Source organism: Anoplopoma fimbria, chromosome 17 (assembly GCF_027596085.1).
Source record: "Anoplopoma fimbria isolate UVic2021 breed Golden Eagle Sablefish chromosome 17, Afim_UVic_2022, whole genome shotgun sequence".
In the NCBI taxonomy this organism is placed as follows: Eukaryota; Metazoa; Chordata; class Actinopteri; order Perciformes; family Anoplopomatidae; genus Anoplopoma; species Anoplopoma fimbria.
Window position 1 is genome coordinate 18,753,573 of NC_072465.1, and position 21,785 is coordinate 18,775,357.

At 38.6% G+C, this 21,785-nt stretch overlaps 1 protein-coding gene across 1 annotated transcript in view; it reads right to left on the minus strand.

The window, feature by feature from the left end:
* The window catches only part of syn2b (synapsin IIb), a 74,797-nt gene that overhangs the window by 51,922 nt on the left and 1,090 nt on the right, over nucleotides 1-21,785 (minus strand).

The window sequence follows — 21,785 nt, forward strand, 5'->3', positions numbered from 1 at the left end:
AGCCAAGGAACCACTAAAGCAGAAGCTTGATTATACACAGTTTTTCAACCTGGACTTGGGAACAGTTAAAATTTAATTTGGCTGACCTGATGGATCTGTGCGTCCTCGTAGGACAATAAGGAGTCAGAAGATCTGTTATATACCCCGGCAACCAGACCATGCAAGGCCTTGATTGAATGTGATGCAATTCTATTATGAAATGTACTCAATCTAGTCCAGCTGTCAGAGTGGTGGCTCTCTGAAGGAGGCCCTCGACCCATCGGCTCCAAGACTTGTGATATTGGAACTGGGAGCAAGACCAAGTTTACATATTTTACCATTTGAATGACTTCTGATCTAATATCCTTCTAACAATGAATTAAATGAAACCGTGTCCTTTTCTTAACACATAACGACCTTAAGAAATAACTTTAGCCTCTAAAGGGAAAAAAATATACACAATATTATCAACTTTTCTTTTTTTTTCCTTTTTCTTTTTTTTTGTATGAGAAAAAACTAAAACTTTAAATCTTTTTTACATATTAGCCACACAAATACAATGACCTCAGTGCACTACTAGTAGTAATAGTATGGAATATTTCGGTATGAGCACTAACAGTTAGCTGTACTAATGTACTAAATGTTCTCTAAAAGCTCAATGCTCGGCTGCAGTCTTTAAAAATTCACAATGCACAAAAGGCATCAAACACATAAAGGATTATAAATGTCTTTTGTAGCAAGCCATGGGCAGTGAGTAGTCGACTCAGTGGCCACACTGTAGCTTCACATTAGAGATCTGTACGCTCATTACTGAACCAACGAGCTGTCTCTCCAGTCACACTCTATTAAATGTATGTGAGCTTTGAGTAATCAGGATACTAAAGGTGCTGTTGATAACATTCAACAACTGAATGTTGCGTTCCTCCTTTCCTCTTCCATTGCATCCAAGTGGTTGCCAGTTTGTTGCACAACCGGCATATTTCATGGTCGCATAGAGTCTCAGACAGACATGTCAATCTTTTGTTGTTGAGTAGTGAAGTCGTTTTGAAGCAGCACATTTTGTGCATACATTTTGTAGCTATACATTTGTGTTAGATTTAGGTTACTTTATGCTGTGGTGTTTTAAGATTCATGTAACGTTAATCCATGGTAATCTTAGGATATGGCTAGTTTAAGGTAACGTTTAGCTTTTCATCTAAGCAGTGCTATAGTGCAGGGGAACGCAGTTATACAACGTATATCTACTTATTTTGCAGTCGGCATTGGGTAATATGTTACCATCTAAATCCCTTCTTTTGCAGATCTTCGTTATACATTGTGTGAATGAACTATAACGTAATTAACTATATAATACTAATACTAATACCTACAAAGCTCCTCAGTGAGTGAAGCTGTTATTTTTCTTATTCTGACAATCTGACCCGTGTCAACAACTTAGTTAAGGTTGTAAGGCCTGTGGCTGTTGGTAGTCGTTGGTTTGGTTTAAATATGCTGAATTGTAAATTTATGGGTTTATGTTGATGAATCATGAATGTGCTAAAATCAGTTTTCACTTGTTGCCACGTTAAATATTTATGTATTCTGCAGGCTGATGGATACAGCAGTGACAGTGAGGCCAGGCATGGCAGAGAAAAAAACCTCCATTTGTCACTGAGCACTTGGGATTGCTACTGGAGTGAGGCCAGGCATTTACTGTCCATCTCAGGCATTCATCCTTTTTTTCCACAGAGGCAACTACTGAGACTCTTGATCGCTGACGACACAGAGATACCATGTGATACAAACGTCTTTATACTATTGGCTCACTAGCCTTATTGGAAGTAGCAACCAAACGTCTGTTATATTCCACAGAGATAAACAAATCCTTCATTTTGATCCGTCAAACGTTTTTCAGGAAATTAATCCTTTATTTAATAACACTACAATTATTTGTCTACATAAAACTGTTAATAATAAGTCCTTTAAGGCTCACCTGTGCTCAAATAATACATGAGTCCAGGGAATAGCTTAACACAGCAGCAGCATTTGGTGCACACAGACATTTCTCCACACCTCAATCTCCATGTCCTCTGTCCGCTCTCCCCCTCTCTTTCATCCTCTCATCCTTCTGTCAGTCTCTCATAGCCTACTGTGTTAACATGTATGTGTGTGTGCAGTCCATGTTTGAGATCGTTGAGCCTTTGCATGGCTGAGTGCAGCGGCCCTGAGGCAGTCATGTGCCATGGTGCACAGTCGGACAAGGATACACGTGTTCACATCTTTCCGGTTACTATTAAGCCCTAACCTGTCTCTCTCTCTCTCTCTCTCTGTCTCTTAAACCCTCTGTCTCGTGCACATAAAGGACGAACAAAATTCCTCTCCATTTGTTCGTCCTTTATGTCCTTTCTCAGCCTTTTTTAAAATGTTCTTTGTTGCTTTCTCAGCATCTTTTTATTCCCCTGTCTCCCTTCATTTATTTCAATCTTTCATTCTCAGTCCACTGCTTCCAACCGTAAAAAAAAAAAAAAAAAAATTCAAAACACCTCAGTTCACTTTTGATCATCCTCTACTCCCATATACTAACGCCTAGTGACATCACAGACAGGAAGTGATGCCTCATCCCACCCTCCTTTCTTCAGTCTTTGTTTTTTATCGTTGTCTCTCACATCCTGGCCTCTGCACAGAGATCATCATCCCCTCTGCCTGTCCTCTCCTCAGTCTCCTCTCCTCTCTCTGCTAAAGGCTGAAATGTAATTATTCTTCTGGCAAACGTATTGGCCCCAAGACATTGATGCTAACTACTCTGTGTTCACTTCTGTTTAGAAGCCACTGGCTTCAACAAACAAATTGCATTTTCCAGTTCCAGCATCCATTTCTTCTGGTTTGTTTTTCACTAATATGGAAACATCTCACAAAGCAAAGCAGATAAATATATCTATTTCATATCTATTGCATGCAAAAGCAAAACAGCTATACTTTCATTTGAAGAGTGAAAATAAGGGACTTAAAATATACTTTCTACCAAAACCAGGCCTTTGTATGTCAGTATTTGAATTACACCAATGTAGGCGAGAAATCACTTAAGACACATCTGGTGGCGCCCTTTTTTAAGAACAATTTTCCAAAGTGAAAAAAGTACATTGGAAAAATATGTAAAAAATGACGTGTGCATTTTTTCCACAAGACGTTTGTATAATTCAACTGTAATATTTGTATGATATTCCTTTAATGGTTGTCATTTGTGCACTTTGCGCTTTTCAAGTATGAAGTTCCTGAAGCTGCTGAGAACGGAATTTATTTTATCTAATAAACTGACTTGACTATTTATGTATATGAGGCTTGATAAAAAAAAAATGAATATACAATTCAGTAGCCTCTAAAACAATTCGTGAGCAATGTCAGTGGAGGAGACTATGTCACTCCAGTGCTCCTCTCTCCTCACTGGCTGCCTGCATCTGTTTGAGAGATGAAGTCCCTCCGCATCACGTGGAACACCATGGGAGCCTATTTCAGTAAAGAATATACTGTATGTGCAGTAGTTAATGGCGACAGACATAATTTTTTGATCCTGTTTGATTTGCGCCATGAATTACACATATGATGTTTGTCAATTTAAAAAGATAATTTTGCAAGACAAGAAAGTAGTTTGTCGTGAAACTGTTGAAGTGTAAGACTGAAAACACATAATCAGCTGGACTACACATCTAAAAGATGTCTTTTTCGCTGAACCTAGCTCGCTAGTGTTTATGACATTTATTGTGTGAGACAATTGATGAAGATTACTGAAAGGTTTCACACAAAATAAATGCTCCTACAAAAAAACCTGCAAAAAACTGCGACTTACTTGACTTGCAAAATTATCTTTTAAATTGACAAAATAAACATATGTGTAATAAATGCCACAATTCCAACAAAATCCCCCAAAATATATATCATTATTATTAAATGTGTGCTTGAGAGTTTGATGATTTTCATAATCAAGTGAGCACTGGAACCAAATCAAGATTTGAGAATTATAATAATACACTAATCTGCAGTTGACCAAAAAATAATTTAGCTTGAAGGTGATTTCCCCATATGGGCTGCCTCTCTTCTCCTCTCTTTTTATTATAGCACTTTGTCACAGGGAAATGCATAGTGTAACAACGGAAGACACTTAAGAGCCACTGGGCTGAGAAGGACAAAGATGAGTATGATGATGAGAAAAGGACAAAACTAAGCAGGTTGAGTTGGGAAGCTGATGAGAGAGAGATGATCTATAAGGGACAGAATTTAGGTTTTGTATTGTGGCCAAAAGTCAATGAAGTGAAATGTGGATCTTTGATCAGAAGGTTTGTTAAAAGACAGCAGAATCACCCCAGAAAACCCTAATCCCACAGCATCTGCACCACCTGTGAGGAAGCAGATGACGGCACAATCAAGCCTCTTCACTACTTCTTTAAGAGCAGCAATTTGGAGTTCCATGATTTGAGGATTCCTGCGGTGTACGAGAGAGTTTACAACTATTTCCCAACAGCTTCTTCTATGCCTTTTACTCTTGCTATGGCAAGCAACAGTACTGTTCAAACTGCAGCTCCCTGTTGGCAGCAAAACCTCAATGTGGGTGTCTGAGACGAGCTCAGGAAGGAGGATTTTTTTCTGGTCACGACTCAGGCAGCGCACTCAGCACATGCACACATACACACAAACACACAAACACACAAACACACAAACACGTGTTCAGCTAAATGTTGACGTGTTCCTGCCATAATTCTTTACGCCATTTTAGAAGGGTGCTTCCTGAGACATGTCATGTGACCGCCTCTGAGGTCGTGTGAAATGCAAGCCTGTGAATGGTTGACATACAGTACAGTATATGCAGAAGGAAGCCTCTAGCACACACAGTCAGTTGCTGCACACCCACCCACGCCATCCAACACCTACAGCGCATGCACATATGGAAACACACACATACACATTCTTATCTACAGAGACCAGCCCTCACAATTAGTTTCAAGGTTTTAAAAAAAAGAATATTTGACGCGTCCATTCTTTTCTCATATTCTGTTCAGCCAAGCTGTATTTATTTCTTTACAGTAGTTTAGGTGTAGTGACATCCTCTCCTAGTTGTTCACATATAGTAGTTCAATTACTTAACCATTGATTTATAAGGCCACTATTTACATACAAGATGCATAACTGAAAAAAAACGAGTTGTCAGTTGTGAAAAAAAGAAAAAATACCAAAATTGCTTTATATAACATGATATATTCCTTATAATATTATCACTGGTATATATATTGCACTTATTATTCTTAATATACGTATACTACATATAGTTTACACACCGTGGCTGCCATTGCACTACTTCTAAGAGTGAGTATGTGCGTTAACGTGTGTGCGTGTGTGTGCGTGTGTGTACTGTTTGTTTATACGTCGAGTCGAGAGGAAGCGATCTCCCGCTTGTCCTTTGCAGTTTTTTGTGGCTCCATATTGACTGTTTTACACCTACTACAATGCTGCACGTCATGAGCAAGCTATGCACCATGTGTGGTATGCATGTGAGAGAGAAAAACACAAACAGTGAATAAAAGACGTTGATTACATAGTAGAGCTTTTTCTTCACTTCATAGGTTGTAGAATATCATGAAGAACTTAGCTCTTTTTTGTTTGTTTGTTAAAGACATCAGCGTCACTCCAGAAAACCCAACCCCACAGCATCTGCACCATCTGTGAGGAAGCAGCTGGAAGCAGACGACGGCCCAATCAAGCCCCTTCACTATTGCTTTAAGAGCAGCAGTTTGGATTTCGATGATTTGAGGATTCCTGCGGTGTTGGAGAGAGTTACCAACAATATTTCACTACAGTTGGTAAGTGAAATATTTGGTATTGTTTGTGTTTATGTGCTGTTCAATTTGCAGAGTCAGGACAATTTGGGAAAGTGAGGGCATGTTGGTCAGTTCACTTCTTTAAAAGGGTCATTTGGGAAATGATACATTTAAATTGATTTCAATGGAACTGCAGCGATCAATGGACTATCCTGGAGAGGTTGAGTAAATAACTTGGTGTTTCGTGCTACACGGCATGTCGTCGCAGTGGTTGAGATTGTGATTTTGTGCTATAGGGCATGCCTTATTCAAAGGAACCTAGTGTAGTAGTGCAAATATGTGTGTGAGTGTGTTTGTGTTTACTGTGCTGTATTTCCTGCTGAAATGCACCACTGCACCTTACACCATATGGTCAAGTGAGCCATTTAAGACCTCAGAGAATTACTTATTTTAGCACTGCTGCAGCTGGCTTAAACCCCCTAAAAGCCTGGCTGGCGAATCAGGCCTCGCTGAATTTAAAGTCACAGCTGGATTCAGCTAGTTCCACTTCCAGCAGCTTCTTTACAATGTAGCATTACAGTTTGGAGAGAGGAATCTCCAAAAAAGAGTTTCTGCAGACACTATATTTATATTTGGCAAAACACTGCAGAACCAAGGTCAGACCTGAGTCATTATGTAAACCACTTCATCTTTCACAAAACACTTTGTCTGATTAGATTTACAGAGTGACCCCTGCAGAGCCTCACCTCTAAATCACTCAGTCAACACTTAAAATATCATGCCACTGATGTCAGAGAGGTTTGGGTGGTGTGAAGGTATACTGTGAGTCAACCTGCAGAGATTTCATGACAATATTGGAGTTGGTGATTTTGATTTTATATCACTGGAGCAGCTGAAAGCAGACATCACCATATTTTTATTTCAATAACTCAGTCTAGCCATATTTCCATTTCTTTATAATAATCTAAAATTGAAATGAAGCGTGGCAGAAGAGTTTCTTTATAATGCCAATTTATAGATATACTACATGTTTTTTTCATGTGTATAACTGATGTTGTTATAGATCATTGAGATTGATAATCTTCATTGTTCTGAACTCAGTAAAACTGCATTTTTGTACACATATTTTTACAAGATAAACTCAATTTGAAAACACTGTCTTCATATCAGACATTCAAATATATTCATTTTTCCAGAGGAACGTAAATGTTTTGAATAATTATATCATCTTTTGCCCCTCAGGATTTTATTGTAAACGCTGTAAATTAATTATATATGTTTATGTGTGGACTATTTCATGCTGCTATTATGGTATCATGTGTATTGAGACAATCATTGGACATCTACATAAATAAATAGGCAAAAGGCAAAGAAAATGTCTTGTACTGTATCCGACTTTTTGTTGTAAAACAAGGTCCGGCTTGGCTTCTAATGTTGTGTGGGCAACACTGGCTTTAAGCCTATCTGATCCTTTGATGATGGGATCCTCATTATATGGCCTCGACTGAGACAGCAACAGAAAGCAGGAAGGGGAGAGAGCAACAGACACTAGGAGATAGTTACCAGGGGAGAAAAAGCCCAGAGCCCTATTAGATGCAGCTTATTGTTACAGCCTCCACCATTGCTGGCTAATGGTTATGGATGCAGAAAAGGAATCTTCCCTTCAGTTGAACTGATTTTCCCTCCATCTTCTGTCTCTCATGTCTGTCTCTCCCTTTCTAACCAGCCATCTCCATCACTGCCTCTGTTCTCCTGTCTGATCCATCTCTCTTTCCCCCCTATTATTCCCTACTTCCTCTATCTGTCAGATACCCCTGATTCCCTGCTGACTCCCAAAACTAACAGTGATTCACATCGACCCTCGCCTAATGGAAGACAAACAAAGGCAGGCTGGCTCTTCTCTCAGCTCACAGACAAAAGGGAAACACCGAGCAGACATGACTCCCTGTTTTGGGAATTTGCAGAACCCTCAGAATTAATTTGGGGAGCCCTCAGCCCTGTGTTTAATCACACAGCGGACTGATATGCCATTAGGTGGGTGCTTCTTTCAGTACAGTGCTCTGGGTACAAACAGGGTTGGCTCAAGGGGTGAAACCCTCGCTCAGTCAGCTTATTGCTTTGCAATTCTCCTCAGCTGATCAAATTATGTGTACTTTCAGTACAATTAGAGTGCAACTTAATGGCATAAGCTACAAGACACAGGAAACACTGGGCCGTGTGTAAGAACGACCAGTATGAACAGATTTGTGGCACTTATAAGTGATTTAAGATGATTTTTTGTGGCATTTATCAATTTTCTTGTACTTTTTCTCTTACGTATGGTACTTGAGGTACAAAAGGTGTTCCAGACCTGTCGCCCAGTCATGTTTCCAATAAGCAAACCTGTGCTGATATGACTTTCTAGCAATTAATTAGCAAACTATTTCATGTATATTGTTATGTTTATGAGAATACGGCTATTCAAAGTAAGTATGCAAACTCTTAGCCAACTCTGAGACAGCTGAAGGGCTAAAGTTAGCTAGTTGTCTTAATAAAGCTCACCGTCGAGCTCATACAACTTTTGCAGAAACAACAACGGGCTAATTAATGTGAATTTTAAGTATAGGTAAGTTGTTTTCATTATTTGTGTGTGATGAGAAAAAAGTAACCCAGCTGCTGTACACAAGATGCAGTCTCTCATGACCTGCACTCAATTTGGTCAAATTAACAGACCAAATAATAAGTAGGTCAAATAGGTTTGACCACAACTGTCCAGACACTGAGGAGATAGTACCATAACAGTATCATGTTATCAATCAGGTCAATGAGGCCTCCACTACTACTGTAGTTTTGTGCAGGAAATTTGTAAGAAAATGTGTGTAATCAGATGCTATAACCCCGCCTGTAAGCCTTACAGCAAGTCATCCCTCTTATAAATCCCATTAGGTAGAAATAAATGATTCACACATGTCAATATTCAAACGGTGGAGTGTTGTGAGCAGAAAGGTGGCTACAGCCTCGAACCCGAGCTTGAGCCATAGTGACATTAGCTCTTTAAAGATTCCATATCCTAATCCTTATTGTTCATTTGATAGAAATGTAATCAACTGCCCCCAGTATGAATGTGGTCCCCTGTTATTAAAAAAAACCAAAAAACTTTACTGGATATAATTAATGGCCAGTTTGCTCAGCTGTAATTAGAGTCAAGGAATTAGTCTAATATTTGTGTTTGCATAATAACTCCTCTGCTGCTGATATTATCACAGCATGTGCCAACACTGCTGTTTCTTTTGCTGAAACACACACACAAGCTCCTTCTCATTATTCAGAAGCAAAATGAAATTGAGGAAAATGCATGCCTGAGTCAGTCATGTCAGACTCAAGCTAAATGATTATCATTATGAGACAACATAGTCCACACGTGTGTCAGCAAAAAGGGACAGTAAATACATACAGTAAAGAATATAACAATGGTGCTTATAGTGGGGAAAGCCCAGGGAGCAACTTGGGGTTAGGTGTGTAGCATTTGAACCACCAACCTTGGGGATCTACTGGCACAGCCACCCCCACTTTTATAGGAAAAACGGGATCTACTGGCCAAAATGGAATATCATAAAAACTGATACTTCTTAAAAAAGTAATTTGACGAAGGGTGACCCCTCTTCCTACACACTGTACCTTTAGGCCAGATTTCAACCACAAGTTATTAATGTTGCTAACTGTTCCACTGCTGCAGTTTCATTTCTTATTGGCTATAATGATACAAACAGTCTGTTTTTGTACCAAGGAATTGAGCAACCGTTTTCATCTTGTTAAAAGAATATTTCATTTTCAGCAGGAGCACGCACAAGGTTACTCTTTTTGTTTACACTATTTGTCACTGCAAGTGTGCATTTTAGCTGGTGATTCATATCAATGTCCTCAAAAAAGATGAATGCAAACAGAAGAGTTGGCAGTTACCAACTCAACCTTGTAGAGAAACCACAGCCCGTCAAATGTGTGATTGTGAATTTATGAGTTTGTGAATGAGTTACAAGTTCCACTAGTTGCTAAATCTTGGTGGATATTCATAACAATCCAATTTGACGCTATTCCGCCTGCTTTGCAGCAACTAATAAAAAGAGTTTGACAAAACAATCACAATTGTTTTGAAAAGACTGAAGAATGTTATGAAAAGACTGAAGAATCATATAATTTAATTCCACCTTTACTTAGACGCACAACTTTTAGGTTTATATATTGGCTGCATCTTTAGTTGAGGAAACTTTGTGTACAATTGCTTGCTAGCTTTTTCTGAGGTCTTTCAGCTGGTCATCATGAGCAGATGAAGGTTACTCAGTTGCCATGGAGATGGATATGTTCTGCCACGAGCAGTTGGTTTCAGTTTGGTGTCCAGTTTCCAGTAGCAACCCCTACTGGCATACAGCAGTTTAACTGACACTGTTACATCCACCGTTTTGTCAGAAAAATTGACAGGCAACTTTTATTTACTTCCCGAATATATTCTTTTGGAGCTTAATATTTAGGCACTCGTTTTATCACAACTGGTTTGTGATTTTAATTTATGATTTAGAAGAATTTGTCTTTTTTTGTTTTTTATCAGTTTACAGCTATCCAAGATAGCCACTATATTAGCTGTTTAGAGCTAATGTGTTGCTACTGCAATTATTGGGATTGGGTTGTGTATTTTACTCTTTTAGGTTTATTCTTGATGTGTATCCTTAAAAAAAACTGGCAAAAGTTGGCAGGGTTTGAACTCCCTTAAGCACTCTTTCCTTCCTTTTCTCCTTAAACGAGAAACTGTCTGAAAAGATGATCCCAATATTTAAATGATTATCAAGTCCCCCCATTTCTATGAAAGCAGACTTTTCACTTCACCTACGAGTGTGGCAGTTCAGAACAGATCCAGTTTTTAAACAACAAGCATAGCCCCGCTGTTAGCTGTGAAGTGATTTTGGCACACTTCAAAATCACCATTAGTCCACAATCACATGGCGTCTAGTTGCTCAAAAATCACCGCAATCATTTAAAAATAAATGAGCAAAAATGAGCCATTTGGCCCTATGAAAACTTTGTATTTCATGCTGATAACATGTCTGCAAAATTCTTAGTGAGATTTAGAGCCAGCAAGAAAGTGAGATGTTAGATAAGGAAGTTTGAATTTCCGTGTGAATGTACATCTTTGATGTCTTAATGGTTTGTGATTTATTTTTTTGACGAGACTCATGCAGAGAATGTAAAAGTAAACGGCAAACAGCTCTTTGTGGGAAAAAAAATCCCATTGATGCCTCTTTGCAACCATTTCACAATTATTGTAGAGGATTACCTGTTTCCATAGCAACAGTGGACTATTTCACCAGCGGTTTTGATGGTGATTGGACTCGTTTATGGCCCTCTTAGGTATCTGTTTGCCTCATGCATAGTAACAGCTTTATTGCCGGAATATTGCAGAGGACTCGGAGTAGCACCCATCACAAAAACGATCAGGAATACTAATGACACAATCAATACAATGCTGTTTTGTTTCTTCTTCCTATTGTACGAATCTCTTTTATCAGTTATCCTATTGTGATTTTATTTGCAAACAGCAGATAGTAAAGGTCACTTTGTTGGTTCGGTCAGTCCAACGCAGCACACACAGCTATAGGCCAATGAGACAGACTGCTTCTTTTTTTATAGTTTATCTTTGTTTATTGACCAGAAGGTTTTCTTTAATAAAAGTCATGAGTTCTACCAAACTCTACCTGCTTCGGTCTCTTTAAAAAAATTAAATATAGTTTAAATGGAAATATCTTGTATTATGACGGAGTAAAAAGGTTTTGTGTTGTATCTCACATTGATGCATCCACAGAGCTGCCCTCGCTCGCTACCAGTGCCTCCTCATCCTACTGAAGAGGCTATTTAAGAGTAAGATAATTGAAAAGGTCTGTTTGAACAATGTGTATGTGCTACAATCAGAAGGTCAAAACGCAAGATTAGAGAAACAAAAAAATAACTGAAATATCTGACATGTCTCCTGGGACCTTTTTCATCTGATGCCCTTATCATTGGAGATAAATTGATTTGTACATAATTTGATTTGTACTTAATTTGCAACATACTCTATTTGCAGCCCAAGAGTATGTTATTATATCCGAGAGACGCAATTTCACCAAAACACGGTAATTAATATTTCCTCTAAGGAATTATCTAACGATCAAATGTCACTCCTGTCCAAGGGCCTGTCATTTGTGCCCACTTGTGGGATAAATGCCTTTGGTCTAAAAGTGGACATGTTCAGGTGCTTTAGACAGATTAAACTGAGACATTTCTTCTCCAGAAACACTGATACTGTCGCCAGAACTTCTTTAACACCGTTCAGACCAAAGAGTTATTTTTGCCCAAAATCCACTAATGCATCCATTAACACTTTCTGCAGAATAGTTGAACAGGACATTATGAAGATGAACAATCTACCTTATCATGTTTCGAATAATTTGATATCTAATGAAAGGATGGCTTTGAGTGAACCGATTGATGATAAAGACATTGTGATTAAACCAGCGGATAAAGGCGGAGCAATTTGTGTACAAGATGTTGTTAAATACCAATTAGAAATTGTCTCTCAATTGTCGAACGGAAACGTTTATAAAAATTTGAACACTGATCCCCCTAGCTCTTTTCAACAGGAGGTGTGTGTCTATTTGAGAGAGGCTTTGCTAAAAGGTTGGATCACTAAAGCTGAACATGGCTTTCTTTATTGTCAGCACCCTATCCGCCCTGTAATAAACACCTTACCTAAAATCCATAAATCACTGATTGATCCTCCAGGCCGTCCCATAGTGGCTCAGACTAACTCATTATTGTCTCCACTGTCAGAGTTTGTTGACTTCTTTATTAAACCTTATGTCCATTCCTTACCAGCATACATCAGAGATTCTACTGATTTTATAAATAATGTTTCATGTCTTGCTGATTTATCTGTTGATGCTCTACTAGTGACATTTGATGTAGCCAGCCTTTACACTAATATACCACATGATGGTGGTTTGGAGGCTCTAAACTTCTATCTCCAGAATCGGGGTGACACAGCTAATCCACCTAATCAATTGATCACCGATTTAGCTTCTTTTGTCATGCATAAGAACTATTTTAACTTTAATGGAGATTTTTATTTACAAGTCTCTGGTACCAGCATGGGCTCTATTTGTGCACCCAATTACGCCAATTTATTTATGGGTTTTTTCAAGAGAAATTTTGTCTTGAACCCTGAAAAGAATATACACTTGCCCAAAATTTTGAAATGGTACAGATATATTGATGATGTGTTCTGTGTATATCAAGGTGACACTGGTGAACTGCAGGAGTTCCTTAAACTTTTGAATAGTTTTAACAGTAATCTGCAATTCACAATGGAATATAGTGATGAAAAGGTTCATTTTCTAGATATGTGGGTAATAAAGAATAATGGCACCCTATCAACCTCTTTATACCGGAAAGAAACTGACAAAAACACTCTTCTATTGGCAAACAGTTTTCATCCCACCCCACTCAAGAGGGGTCTCCCAAAAAGCCTATTTTTTAGACTTAGAAGAGTTTGCAGCACCACTGACGACTTCATGGACAAAGCTGAAGAAATGAAAGCCAGATTTGTCCAGCGAGGGTACCCTGTGGAATGGATTCAGAGGGCATATGAGTCTGCACTGAGCGAACCCCGCTTGGAATTACTGAAAAAATCTAAAAAAAAAAGGAGAAAAGATTTTCTGTTACTTGTATTACTTCCCATTCCCCCCACTCACATGCCATTAAATCAATTTTTAGAAATCACTGGCATATTTTAAAATCAGACCCTGAACTAGTCCCATTTTAATGATATGCCTCTTTTTGTGTATAAACGAGGAAAAAACTTGAAGGACCTACTGGTTCATGCAGATTCTGTACATTACAAGCCCCCTCTACTTACACAACAGAGACTGCTAAGCCCCCTACCCAATGGCAACCACCGTTGTGGTAGCTGTGCACAGTGCAATAATACATACAAAACCTACAGTTTTCATCACCCTAACACCAACAAAGTGTTTCACATAAAGAGTGTTATCACTTGTGCCTCCACACATGTTGTGTACATGCTATATTGTCCATGTGGACTTGTGTATGTAGGCAAAACTACCAGAAAGCTCAAGCTGCGTATTAGTGAACACAAAAGTTCTATACGCAGAAATGACAGAGACTATCCTGTAGCGGTACACTTTAATGATGAAAGACACAACATATCCACTTTAAGGTTTTGTGGCATTGAAAAAGTCAGACTACCACCTAGAGGTGGCGACTTTGACTTGTTTTTAAAACAACGTGAGGCGTTCTGGATATTCACCCTACAAACCTTGTCTCCCAAAGGTTTGAATGATGAATTATTATTAAACATAATGTTTTGAAATAATTTTTCAGATTTTTCCGATGCTCTATTTGATTTCATTTCATTTTATTTGTACTTATTTCAAACGTATAACACTCGTTCTTTATAATGTGACATATTTTGTCCTTTCTTTTCTTTTCTAGGGACAGACTTTAGAAGATAACCTATGCAAACTCCTAAAAATCCTGTCCTACAAAAGAAATAGGAAAGTATTGATCTTGGCATTATAGCCTTTCTACAATTTCTATATTTATCTTTATGTGGTTTTGGATTGAAGACATACCTCATATATATTATGTTTTCATGTTTGTAGGCTTTTAGTACCACATATAATGTAAATTGATTGTTTATTTGTCGATGGTTCTGATTTGTGGATGTCATGTGATTGGGGCAATCGGATTGGTCTACCAACCCATTTACGAACCCCAAATGCTATTTAAATGCATGCATCCTCACTTCCATGTAAAATAACCTGATGAAGGTCTACGCACCGAAACGTCGTGACTAAAAATACATTTATACGCAAGTGAAGAAGCCAGTGTGCGGGAGTTTTTGTTCTATATTGTCTACTTAAGGTATTCTCCTACGCACCTGTCGTCCTACTGGAGTGCAAAAGTTTTGTTCTTTTTATGATATCCTCGAGTAAAATATTTGGCCTGACCGCTGTTTTACATAGTAGTTTGGTAAGTAAGTAAGTAAGTAAGTAAGTAAGTAAGTAAGTAAGTAAGTAAGTAAGTAAGTAAGTAAGTAAGTAAGTAAGTAAGTAAGTAAGTAAGTAAGTAAGTAAGTAAGTAAGTATACTACAGTCTGCCTAGCTTGTGGATATTGCTGCTCATTCTGTCATTCATCCAACTCATTTTTGCCCCCCTACTTGTTTTTTCTAATGGACAATCTATTTTTACGCATCAAATATAAGCCTTCTTTTTAGACATATATTAATATACCTACAAAACATAGATGGAAAAAGTCTAAATCTAAGCGAGGTATTCACTATTTCAACAAGAAGAAACAAAACAATGCTGGCAAACAAACAACAAAATGATGCATTTAGCATTATAACGTATTATAAGTATATCAGCTTAGCCTAAATTCATAACAGATGTTTCACTTCTGGAGTCCATTCCTTCAATCCACTCCAGTCCTTTCAGCTGCAAAGAGAGTGGCGGCCACACTGTTTTCACCAGTTACGCTGTCTTCAATAGTCCTATAAACCTGCTTGATAATCCCACCTTTATGTATTTTGATTAAAACTGTGTTATATGGAGTCAAACTGCAGTTTTATTCATAGGTCTACATTCATTTAAAAGGATGTCAAACCTCCTCTGCTCCTTGTTAGCTTTGTTTTGGCATCATTCACTTAACCATTCATTCAGACTATACTGCTGCCTGTGGCTTCTTGGTCAGATTGTATTTTTTGGAATAAAGCCTCTCAAGCCATTTGGCTGTTTTAGTGTAACAGCCTAATCAGGTCTAAATGTATAGAGAGTGCTAAGTGCTGTGCTTATCAAACTATCTTTACAAAATGTCTTCCACAGTGGAGAGCGGGGGGGAAAAAAACAGCATGGTCATGAAAAGGTAAAAGGAAACATAGTGCACAGAGTGGGGTATTTTATTTCCTGTCACATTTAAATTAGCTGAAAAGGCTAACTGCTTCTTGACACAAATGTAATGGGTGATCTTTAGTCTTAACAGGCCTTAGGGATAAAGTCTAACGCTGGTTATTAGTCAGTCGGTTTTGACATCGCCAGTGCCACAAATCTGTATTCCCTCCAGCCTGGTCTCCTGGGAGCAAACATAAGCCTTCTGTTTATCTACGTGCTCCTCACAGAGAAGGTATTGAATACATAAACATAGGCTATTAATTAAAATGCTAATTCTGACAGCTGCACAATAAAACCAGCGCATACTTGTTTTAGTGTTAAAAGACTCTCAAGAAAATAACAATTAAATTATTATTTTTAATATATTATCCATAATTTGGATTTCATTCATTAGATTAGATTTTCTAGAGAAAATTGACTTGGTTAATGGATCTTAATTATGATGCCAGTGTTTGTGTTTCAAATTTGACACCTAAAAGCTTTTTTTCTTTACTTACACAAACCCCCAACAATCATAGGTTCAAAAACAAAACAGCTTAAATGAGAGTTTTCTGATCTGACCCCACTAGAAACTGGATAACTTATTTTTTCAGTACAAAAACTACTTGGTCAAGGTTTGGATAAGATTCAGGTTTTGGTTACAAAGAATTGTTAGTTAAGGTTTGGGATGGATTATGGCCATGATTTTGGCTGCATTGTCAATTAATCTGTACATTGTTTTTTTCAATTCATCAATGAATCGTTTAGTACATGAATAGTCCCATGCAAACTGAAAATGTCTATTCCAGTGGTTAACTGGAAATAAGCGATTATGGGTAGAAACACGTTACATTTACTATTTGTCAGGTCAGATGGAGGTAAACAGATAAGCCATTTGAACAAATGCTATCGTTTTTTCTTGCAGGGACAGTTGCTTTACCAGACAAGTTTTGAACTTTTAAAACCATTAAATCCTTTTTTGGAAATTACAAGGTTACAAATTTTACCTTGGAGTTGTTTCTGTATCATTTCTTCGGCTGGAAATGCCACTGGTCTAGTAACAGCTGAGAGGTACAAGACATCCAAGGTCGACTCCAAGAGGACCCCATAAAGTCAACATGACATTGCCACCGGCCGTAATAAGGTCAGTTCACTGCGTGTGTGTATGTGGACCTGCAGCTGAGAACCATGATGCAACAGATTATTCCTAATAACTGACATGATGTCAAAACTACATCCAGCAGAAAGTACAAGCACGCTTGAAAAGGACATGACCCATTTACTGTTTATAGTGTATGTATTACATTTCATTTGGGTAAGTTGTATATAGAGTGCATATCTTTAACATGTTACCTTTAACAATGAACTACTTTGTTCCAGAAGTATAGTTCTTAGTAATCTAGGTAAGCAGAAACGAGGATCAGCATGGCAACGAAAAATGCTGAATTCTGTCTGAAATTTTTGTTTTCCTATTATGTATAATTATATGACTGGAAACAGAAACAGAGCATGCAGGTACTTGTAATTTCATCAGTGTGTGTGTGTGTGTGCGTGTGTGTGTGTGTGTGTGTGTGTGTGTGTGTGTGTGTGTGTGTGTGTGTGTGTGTGTGTGTGTGTGTGTGTGTGTGTGTGTGTGTGTGTGTGTGTGTGTGTGTGTGTGAGATGTTGATGGAGATATACGCGGCTCCACCTCCCCACCTGCTCTCACTGTGTACTCCTGTCTCTGTCTCTGATGGAGAAAATTAAAAGGATGCGCATGCATGAATACAAGCACACAAGCGTCAGTTTGTGGAAATACAACTAAAAATTGAGTTATTAAAATAACTTTACCCCCGCCACCTGTGAAGCAGTTTCAAATGTTTTTACTTGTAGGCTAATCGATATGCCAAATACCAACCAGTTAAAGCTTGAGCTTTAACTGCAGGGCGGGTGACATTCAACATCAATGCCTGCTCGTCTGTGCGTCAACCTGCAGTCAATCCAACAAAACCCTCCGCCATGAGTCATTTTAAAGTCAACGGCCCGAAATAATCTCCTCTGATGACTACTTATGCAATATAGGTGGCAAATATGCTCACTAGTACTCAGGCACAGACGACAGAGTGCATATTCAATAGATAAACAGAGAGAGAGATAAAGAAAGGGAGAGCAAAAATAGACAGCGGAAGAGATTCAGACAGATATAAAGAGCAAAAGGAAAGAGAGCAGATGTGGCCTTTGGGCAGAAACTGCTGAATCACCACGTCTTTTCTCATTACTTCATCACATCAGGAACCCGGAGCACTTCCTCTGGAGCCACACACACAGAGAGACTGTCATGATAAAAGGCAGAGAGAGAGGGGGAAGCAAGGAAGAAAGAGGCGGACCAAAACACACACAGACAGACAGACAGACAGACAGAGGGCGAAACAAACAGGAAACAGGGTCACATAAACATCCGAAAGAGGGGGAGATTCCCAGATCCTCTCTCTCCATCTTCCTTAATCCTCCCCCCTGTGCTGATATCACCTTGAAAGGCCCTGGAGGAGACCGTCTCTTCCTCACCCATCTCAATGGGTTTCGGGTCTGTTACATAAGGTCTGCATGACGCTACTCAAACATACACACACACACACACACACACACACACACACACACACACACACACACACACACACACACACACACACACACACACACACACACACACACACACACACACATCCTGAATCGCCTGCAAAGATACATGCACTCTTTCATCACGCGGCTTTATTGCTGGACTCCCATTGTGGAGTCTTTTTGTGGCACAGTCAGAGTAAGCCATCATAGCAGCCCAGTCGATTTTTGAGGGCTCAGAGAATGAGGAGTCAGATGCAGAGAGAGTCTTGTTACCTGTGGTCGCTTATGTAACTGCCTGCTGGTACTTTGTAGGGGATGCCAGCGTTATTTAGAGTTATTGCACGTTATTAACTGCATTTTCTGTTTCCCTGTCTATTTCAAGATGCAAAGTTTAGATGGATCAGAAAGGGATGTTTAAATCAAGAAATAAAAAAAGCTTCAGTTTGGGAAAAAAAAGGCAAAATTAGGGCACACAGGAAGACTAAAAAAAGAAACACTGAGCGAGAGAAAGTAAAAGCTTCATCGCTTCTTATTACTATCATCCATTTGATTGTAATGGACAGAGGTGGAAATGAGCCATTCTGATTGCACGTATTTCTCTTTAAGACTATTCATCTTAGCTTCTGATTCATTTGTGTGTGTAGGGATGGGAATTGGTATGGTTCTATTAATACCAACGCCATTATTGATTGTGCTTATTGGTGCAAATCTTCATTGTAAATGGACAAGCTTTAATACAGTGCCTTTGTAGTTTTCTGACTACTCCATCACATTCATACACTGATGGCACAGCCAGCAGGAGACAATTGGTGTTCGGTATCCTGCCCAATGTCATCACTGATCTAATGAGTTGAAACCCCTGGGCAGACAGCGTTGAGAAGTGCAAAAAATATTTTCGGTTCATTATGAAACTGTGGTGGGGCTTCCTCTCTGAAATTATGGGAAACACTGCTCCTTCTTGTTCCAAGTATCCAGCAGTGCAGACAAGATGCAGAGGTAAACGCAATATGCAACTGTCAGAAAAACATGACGGCATCAATTAAAGGAGGCATACAATATATATGGATCAGACAATTTGGAACCAGTTCTGGATTTCACCTATATGTGTGGTTGTAAAATGGCCCTGTTTGTACTAGATTGTTAGATTACATGTGGTACTCAGTGGTATAACGCTAAATTGGGATTGCTTCATCGAAAATTTGTATATACCAAATGTGTTGCTCAGAATGAAAGGTATATTTGTGTTAGGTATGTAAAACTAAAACAAATACACATACATTTCTCCAGGGGCTGTTAAAGTTTCTTCATCCTGCAAGAAACTTATAGAAGTGTTTAATGTTATGTAACGTTAGAAGTAATTATAATTGTTCCCTCCAACTGATGGCATATTAAATATCAGAAATCAAACATGCGCCTCGTTTTGCACATGAGCTTTGTGATTTCATTCAAAATGACATGAAGTTAGAGTCTGGCTTCAGGCTGACTTTATAAATATGTTTGTGTGCAGACACCAGCAATGTTAAACAGTCAAGTTGTCTCATTTGTGCTTGATCAGAGAAAAGCCTTGATGAGAATCACATACAGAATCCTTAAAAAAGGGTGAATTTCTGTTCTCCAAGTTATAAAACTGAGAGTCACAGACTTTGCTCTTTACTGAGTGAAAAACGCTAACATTTAACAGAATATTTTTATGGCCCAGAGGCCCAGGACAGAGAAGTGGCAGACATTTAGCAAGAACCTTAAAAATGTATTTCTATATCAGCTACATCTACACAATATATTTCAAAACATTCACTTAGCACACATTCGTATTGTAACATGAATGAGCCGTCACTGCAAACTCCCTAGAAACCTATTCCTATGCACACTGTACATGTCTCGCAAACGTGGAGTAATTAGAGCTCCCCTTTGTAAAACCGCAGTTCATCATGCAAGTCAAACCACTTTGTTAATAGAGGTTACAAGTCACTTAAAACGACTGTCGTAGGTCACGAGGGGTTTCAGACATGACTATGGCTATATTGATTATAAAGGGACAACAATTTGGCTTAAAATGCTGCCAACTATAGAGGAATAAACCCTCAAATGTTTTGTCTGGCTATGTACAGGAGGTGGCACTTGATCTATCTAGGTAGTAAACAAAAAAATCTCTTAATTCGTTTCCACTCAGATTTGACAGTTTCCACTTCAAATGAAAACACATTATTATATCCAGATATACAATTCTGATGTGCAGTCATTACATATCAAGTAAAACCATGCATTCAAGCGTCTTATTTCTGAATGCAAGCTTCAGTGTCCAAATCAGGCATCGCCACATCATGATAGTTGCAGTCATCCAAACATAAGGCACCAAAACACTCACAGCAAGAGACACAGGATTACCATAATGTAGAGATGCCTGTCACATTCAGAAAGTTCATTGTGGTGAAACCGCAGCACTCATGCATCCATCCACACACATGCATAATGCACCCTTATATAGATAATCCTCTTCCGATTGTCATGGAAGTATTATCAACTGCACTAAACAGTGAAAACCATTAAGTCAGACTCAGACATTACTTAGTCAATGATAAATAGCACCATATTTTATTTTCTAAGCATATGCCATTAATTCAGAAGGATTATAGATAACTAGTACAGTATTATAGCGTTTCAACACTGTTTCATTTCAAGAGAATGGGATTTGTGCCAACATTAGACCCTTAAATCTCAGTATCAGACACCTGCAATGGCAAGAACCCAAAGAGGGTTGTTTTCTGGGCACCTAAACATAAACATATTTAAAAGTCAAAGATTTACTGAGCTAGAACTTTCAAGTCTATCTGCAACTACCAAGATGAATTCCCAAACAGCATTGAGTCAGCTTCCAAAATGATTATATTGCCAACATCCCCAAACACATGCAAAGTTAACAAACCAATCTCAACTCAAGGCCTTCTTTCATGCTTGTTCCGGAGCTTTGGACCATATCACACAGTCTTTATCATCGTCATTGAACTCATTGATGTCCAACTCTTAAGCACCTTTATTTGCTGTTGGCTTAAAATCCTAAAAGCCACTTGATTAATGACTGTCGAAACAGCTACAATCTTAACTCAATGTAAACGTACTCCCTTATTTTGCTATGTGTTTGACCATATTACATGTTTTTTGTTAGCCACAATAAACACACTCAGTTTTATGAGATAGTAAACTTAATTGCCTCATGACAACATGGCAGAACGTCCAATGAATTGCAAAAGGTCAAAAGTGCAGCTACTACATCACATGGCCATCCCGTACAGGGCTGAGAAAATGAAACTACACCGTGATAATGAGAGCAATGAACGGCTGTAAAATCAACCATCAACATCCACACAGTAAACCTTTATAGTCTGAAAATGTGATTTGAAGAAAAGCGAGTGGGATGCCAAAGATATTTCCCAGCCAAGGGCTCATGTTTCACTTGTGTTGGTGATGTTT